Here is a 7707-nt window from a genome sequence, read left to right on the forward strand (position 1 = left end):
AACCATTATTTTCCAAAATCCAAGATTTGATGAATGCGAAACAATTGAAAGGGCCAAAATCTCGGATTTAAAAATCAATGGTGAATTGCTCCCCTAAAAGCATTACTAGAAAGCGCAGAGCGCCAATCCTGGAAAGCCTTAAAAGGTAGGGATTACTATCAAGTCTGTGTTAACTTATCAAAAAAATATGAATAATCAAACAATCAGATTGCTATTTGCAGTTGTTTTAGCTACTCCCATCCAAATCTTGCGTAGGGAAATCACATGGGCCACCCTTTGGAATTCTACGTATATGAGTGCTCATAGTATCCATCAAGAAAGTAATCCAACCAAAGTCCCAAAACAAAACAATCCACTATTACGATAACCTCTTCCAATTGTCATAAGGATATACAAGAAAAAGTGGGGAAAGCCACCATCAAGAGAATGTAAAAGTAATATGGTGTTTGCTACTGCAACTAACCCAGACAAAAAGAATTGAAACACTACAAGGAAACCAAAATAACAGTATATAAGGTCCACACAGTGTGAACACCGCAAAAGGCTATAGTGCACCACATATCTTTTTCACCCACTTCAAACGTCGTTCACCCTTGAGTGCCACAAATATAGAAGCATCTTTTTTATCCTTCAACCTTTCACAAGCTTCTAGGAAGAGATCATCATCCAAGTCGTCCATTGTCTCCAGCTCTTCTATTATGCTCTTCATTATATCATGCTTATTCTTCCTCACATTTCCCGCACTCAAAGCTCTTTCTGTCTTTCATTGTATCATGCCTCCTTCCATTTGCCACACTCATAGTCACTCTATACCTTGCGCTGGCTGCAATCTCTTGCAAGGCTTCAGCCATAATCTCACCGGGACCCTTTCTTGTTCTTTTGCCATGGAACAATCGTAATGATTCTGTAGACCGGCGATGTTTCGGTTGAATTGGTGTACTCTCATCATCTCTTGAACCTAAAGAGTCCTCATGCAAGACATCTGGTGAATCAGAAAATGTAGTTGGAGATTGTAGGGTCAACATCACATCATTGGCCTCTTTTGAGGCTTCTCCATTATGACTTGAGAGTATACATGAACCATCCGCTGTTGGATTGCCAAAAATTATCCCCAGTGACTCATGGAGAGGCAAAATCCTTCTTTGAAATGGTTTGGCCTCAGGGTGCGCCTGCACATATAATATGTAAGATACTTGGAAGCAACCAAGGTTCAGAAAAACCTTCATCACATCGGATATATCTAAACATATCAACTTCAGCCCAGCCAATTAAGATATGATAACAGTTAAGGTGCTTAAATAACTTTGGTTCAGTTTATAATATATTGCCAATAAAAAATAGCGTAAAGGTTGACATATTATGTTTCAAATGAAAAAACCAATTTTAAGCCCTAGAACTCCATTCGATCCGTTATATATTTGTCATCTACAAAAGTGCTCACAAATATAAAATAGTACACCTGTTCCATTTTCCACACTCCCATAAGATATTTTTGCCAATATCAGCCCCTCTGATATTTGGTATTGGGACAATATCATATGATTCATATGCTTTATCACTGCCCATCCAATTTTGGAACATATAGTTCAATTAATAAATTGTCCTCTAACCCACATTGACGGGATAGTAATAATCTTATGATCATGGTGTTATGACCATCATATGGATCATGTTATACAGCACCATAGGTAATACTGGTCTTTTGAAACTTGGAAGCAGCTAATCATATTTAAGGATTTACATATTATCCAACTCACCGAGATGTACTCATTCCAAAGATGAGCATCTGCTGTCACAATCTTCCTAGTCTCATCCCAAACCACTCTGATCAAGGATCATCTTCACCATATTGTACTCTTTCCTGAAGTACCCATGACGATGTTTTAGCTGGTCTTTGTTGAGATTTTGGTAGAATTTCCTGTTGAATTCGTGGGTCATGTAACACCAAGATTCCTTACTAAATCCCTTCTCAATTTTTTTACCTTTGTTAACTTGGTCAACCAATAGGCCCGCGAAGAACTCATCCCAATTTGGCACCCACTCAATCCTTTTTTGTGTTCGGGGCAGGCTTTCCATAATTGACAATCCCTGCATTTATGTCCTAAATGTAAATTCCATTTGTTTAATGATAAATTTTGACCAATAAAAAAAGAAAACCTCTCACTAAAACCGAATATTCCATTTGCTTTAGGATGAAATTGATCACTAAAAAAACGTTCTCTAACTTAAAATGACTACTCAATTGGTCTTATGATAAGTTTGATCAGTAAACCAAGAGGTTCGCTAACTTAAAAAGAATACTCCATCTGTCAAATGATAAATCTGATCAACAAATACAGGTATTCTCTAGATAAAAATGAATGCTCCTTTTGTCATATGATGAAATTGATCATCCGTTAAGAGGTTTTTTAACTTAGGATAAATACTGTCTTATGATAAATTCAAGGTCTTAAAAAACGGATTGATGATCTGGATCATCCCTTCAGATCTCCATCCCAGTTTAGTGAATCGGCGATCCGGACTTCCAAATTGGACATTAAAAAATTGAAAAAAAAAAAAAAAGTGGGGTATGTTCTTTGACAAAACTAGCTGATTCATGGGAGAACTAGCAGACTCCTGGGGGGAACCGGCTGGATCCCAATATTTTACTGGATCCAAATTGGGCCGATCTGGACCGTCCGGTTCCAATCTGGATTTTTCAAACATTAGATAAAATTGATGAACAAATGTAAATCTTCTTTTACTAAAAATGAATGAACAATTTAGTGTTCCATTCAATGCTATTGGAAATTACTTTACAACACATAATCCTAAACCTGAACTGATAATCTTCTTGGGTGAATCCAAGAACATGAACTTCTTCCTATTAAACCGAGATAGCAACCTGCATTTACCCATTCCCCAAATCACAACACCAAGAGGATATAATCCACGCCATATTGTGCACACCAAGGAATAACCACATAATCATGGTAGACACAAAATTTATGAAACCCAAACCACACCACCGGCCTTTGTACTTTAACCTCAAAACATCAGAGCTTCAGCTTGCAAACCATCACTCATCGAAAATGGGAATAAAGAATATAAAAAAAAAAAATCCTTCAATTGAATATGGAAATAAAAAAATATAGAACAATAAGAAGCCTCATATTTCAACAATATCACTGAATAAAACACCCTAATTAAATTTAACAATAGAAAAAGCTATTCATGATTCATAAGCACACACAATTGAAACATAAGAATCAAGTGCCCTAATAGCACAAGAAATCCTAGATTCTCACTAATAGGAAAAATCATATAGTAAGAATCTTCAAAGGAAAAAGAAATGATCATACCCCAGAATAGAGATAGTAGTTGCCCCAGTCGCCTCTATTAGAGAAAGAGCATTTTCCACTGATTGCTTAGACCGAGAGTGAGAGATTCCCCCTAATTCCTTAGAGAGCGGGTCCGTTTTGGGTGCAGGGTGGACGGAAATTTTTACTAATTTCTGACAGGGTTAGTGTTCACATTAGACGGAAAATTTTGTGAAGGGCAAGCTTCCAATGCTTCCCCTGCAACATAAAACTCATACACTTCCCCTTATCCAACCGTCCATTCTCAATGGAGGGCTAAGATTGCCTTTTATTCAACCCGCCATTCTGAATGGAGGGTTAAGATTGTCCTAATCACTATGTCACGTCTCCATACAATTTTATTTTTTATTATTTTTATATAAAATATTTTGACACCAAATTTTACAAGTCTAATCCTATATTAAACTCGCTCTAACAAAAAATATAAAAACAAATATTTTTAATAAAATAAAATAACCAAAATACCCTTAAAAATTGTAAGAGATATTTTGGTCATTATATTTTATTGAAAATTTATTTTTAATATTTTTTATAAATGCGCCCCAATGAGAAGATGGGACGTACCAAATTTCATATCCATACAATTTGTATAAAAAAAACTAAAATTAAAATACTTTGAGACTTTGGATCTAAGATCAAACAGTGTGTGACTCTCTTGATCAAAACTAAACAGCTGTATGATAGAGGAAGTATAGATCTTCTATGTTGCTGTAAAAATATAAAAACTTTTCCCTTTCAGTAATTTGTAAAAGAGAACTCTCTGTACTGCCCCACCAATAAAGGCAATAGAGATAGGAGATATGTCCATTGCACTCTTTGGTGTGGTAAATGGACCCTTAGTGCTCGATTGGTATGCCTTATATCTAGTAAATGTATCTTTAGATGAAAGAATTTCCTAATGTGTGGGAATGGGGTTGAGATCAAGGTGGTAGGACTACAGCCTTTATTGGTCTAGGATTCCATTCCTATCGACTAACTATTTCTAAAACAAATAGGTAGGGGTTTGTTTTCCCCAACATTATACCAAAAAAATAGGTTCCTAATGCAATTAAGTGTAGGAGTTTTTCACATAAATTGTCAATTGACATAAAAAATATAATATGGGTAATTGGTGTGAGAAAAAGAAAGAAGAAAAAAAAAAAGTAAAAGAAGGAAAAAAATCCACAGGGCTAGAAATTTGAAAGGAACCTGAGAATTGGAAAAAAAAAAAAAAAAAACCCACCAAGCTAAACATCCGAAAGGGCCCTTGGAGCGATAGAAATTTTTCTCCATCTCCCCAAAGCCTGATTTATCTAGGAATTCTTCTTCTCATCTCTCCAAATCCCCTTTTATCCAAGAATTCTTCTTCTCATCTTCTTCAGGGACCTTGGAGCAATAGAAAAAAGCTATCCGTCTCTCCAAAGCGTCTTCGATCCAAAAGTTATTCTTCTCAACTTCTCATCCTAAGTCAGAATGGTGTCAAAAGCAAAGTAATATGAAAGGCATCAATCCTGGCAAACTTGAAGGACCTCAATCATCTAAAACTTCAAAAAGAGTCAATGACATAAGAGCCAAGGCTTACCAGCCTATTTTTTGAAAATTTTCTCGTTTAAAAAAACTTCTCCTATGTGGTCGTGATTTGAAAAATCTTAGTTTCTTTGTTAAAATTATAAGCCAAGGTACTTGGTTCTGTTTTGCTTGAATCATCTCTTAGTTTTCAAAACTTCTAAGAAAGTTTTTCAAAACGAAGGAGTTGGACAACCCCGTACATGATGTTACCGTGTTTCCACCTTCTTTGAAAGCCTTGAAGAATGGGCTGAAATCCTTAAGAAGACCCATTTTTTAGGAAAAAAATAAGCCGTAGGTTCCTAAAACCTCAGCCTGAACCTGTGGTCTTTGGATTTTTTACTCATAAGGTGAAGAGAAATTCAATTAACCAGATTTTCATCAACAACATTTATCTTCTAATTCAAGTTCCCATTCAGGCTAAAAAAGAAAAAGGTCTAAAGCCAAAGATGACTATACTAGCATTCTGGGTAGCACTGTGATGACCTTAATAAGAAAAAATAAGCAGTTTAGAGATAGCATAGATCATGTTGAGTGTTACTTTGTGTACCAATTGTCAAATACTCTCAATGGAAAATAACTACCTCAAAGGCAGTTCAGTTCTAGTTTGATGCCTTACAAATAAAAAATCCATTGGTGTACCACATTCTCAAAGGATACTGGTCATATGAAAAAGTGACCCCTCTTTATTTCTTCCATTTGTCTCTGATATCTACTTATTTGCCATTCACCCAATATCCCAGGTGAATTCCAAATAGAGACAATTGTAGACACCCCACTGTAAATTCTAGCTAGGGGAATTCTTATAAACATTAGTTCTAAGTCCTAAGGACCACACTAAGCCTATTGAACCATAGTGAATCTAGATCCCTTAGACTTGTCCCAAAACTGTTAAAGCCTAGCTAAGTCGAATTAGAGCGCAAGAGATTTATGATGGTTCAAGCATCATCAAAATTCGATCCATCATTCGAATGATATGAACCGGGGAAGATTGTTCAAGAGAAATAATTGAAATTGATTTGCAAAAACAATGATAATATTTTCTCTATACAATATTTAATGAGAATAGAGTTGTGAAAACTGAGATATAATGATTCCACTTTATTTTTTTAATTATGATGGTTGATCTAAAGAATGAATGGATGAGATCTCTTCACCCCACAGATCTCCATGATCAAATTTCAAGATGGGCAAAACCCTAAAACCCTAGCCGCTATGTTATATATACACTCTGTGGGATCATTTTCTTTACACCTATTGCTAGCCTCTCTCTCTGAACCCTACGGTAGGCACACATCTCTCTCTATCGCCCTCTCTTTCATTTTCATCTCAGTTTAGGATTCCGATTTTGATTAGAAGTTAGAACCCTAAGGGCTCACCCAAGCCACAATAGTGGCACGTCCAAGCCTATATGCTTTGAGCTTTTGATCTTGTATTGAGCCTTAGTCAATCATTATCCTATGTCATGCTCTCAAGTAATTTTTTTCTAGGCTTCCCAAGTTATGAGACGAGTTTAGACCAATATCTCATGCGCTATTGGTGAAGGAGACCCAGTGTGGGGTGTGCGAAGTCCTTGGGGGTAATAAGAGACAAGATATGTGTAATTACTTTATTTCATGTTTTCTTGATTTTATTCCTAGTGTTATGTAATTTTCGAATTCATGTTATAAATGAGTTTTTGTTTTGATGGCAAGTAAGTGAGAGTCATTTACATTCTTTGTAATTTTTTTTTTTTTTGGTTCATATATTATATTTGGACAGTTGTATGCAATCCAAGTGGTGAAATAAAGAAAAAGAAAAAGAAAAAACTTTATCGGTATGCACTTGCTTGGGTTATATACTCATACTTTCATTGTATCAGAGCTAGGACTTCTTGCTGCCATCTCCTTTCATTTTTATTATTTATATTGTAAACTGAATCAAGAGATATGGCGCAAAGAGTTTTATGACCGAATTTTGAAATCAGAAAGGTTCGATGGAAAGAACTATGTTTCTTGAAAGTAGAAAGTAGGATACAACCTCTATGAGGAAGATATACACGATATGCTCACCGAAAACCCTGCACAATTCTTAGAGGGAATGCCTCTCAATCTTGTGAAGTGCACGACGATAGCCTCTTGTGAAGCGCATGGCGATAGCTTCTTGTGAAGCGCACAACGACAGCTTATTGTGAAGCGCACGGTGACAGCTTCTTGTGAAGAGCACGACGATAGCCTCTTGTGAAGCGCACGACGATAGCCTCTTGTGAAGCGCATAGTGATAGCCTCTTATGAAGCGCAACACGATAGCCTCTTTAGTAAAGCACGCGGTGTTAACATCGCACGATGTTAAGGCATAGGCGGTAGCAGGTTCATGAAGCACAGGCAGCAGCGACTCGCATTTGGGCCTCGGGCTTGACTCGCTCCCACCAGGACTTATCACCGTTTGGAGACGAGGATTGGAGCATCATTTCGAACTTATGAGGGGCACTTCATGTAACCCTCGCCTATAAAAGGGGTAAAACCCCATTTTACTCTTTTACCTTAGGTAAAACAGTGTGAGAGGTTTAGAGCGAGAGAGAACTCCAAAAAAGAGCTTCCGACAAGAATCATAGTGCGCAGAGACTTCACAGGCAACACTTCAGTGAGTTTGAAGGTATTCGCAAAGTACTTGCGAATATTTTTTGAAAGTACCACAGCTTCTAAAGAGGGTAACAGTGGTTTTGCAAGGATCTACCGAGACTTTTTCGGTGAAGAATGGTAGCCATTGAAGCTTCTGTGAGAGAAACAGTGGTGCCATCAGGTTGCGACACTATTTTCAGTGT

At 36.8% G+C, this 7707-nt stretch overlaps 1 long non-coding RNA gene across 1 annotated transcript; it reads right to left on the reverse strand.

Moving 5' to 3' along the window:
- Window positions 1-335: 335 nt before the first annotated feature.
- On the reverse strand, window positions 336-3509 carry LOC110006632 (uncharacterized). Its single transcript, XR_002279711.2, has 2 exons — window positions 3342-3509; window positions 336-1169 (listed from the first exon to the last, which is right to left on the reverse strand). It is a non-coding gene; the product is annotated as an uncharacterized LOC110006632 (long non-coding RNA).
- Between the last annotated feature and the right edge of the window lie 4198 nt (window positions 3510-7707).

The sequence above is a fragment of the Amborella trichopoda genome, chromosome 11 (genome assembly GCF_054954075.1).
Source record: "Amborella trichopoda isolate Santa Cruz 75 chromosome 11, AtrichopodaSantaCruz75HAP2 v2.0, whole genome shotgun sequence".
Taxonomy (NCBI): Eukaryota; Viridiplantae; Streptophyta; class Magnoliopsida; order Amborellales; family Amborellaceae; genus Amborella; species Amborella trichopoda.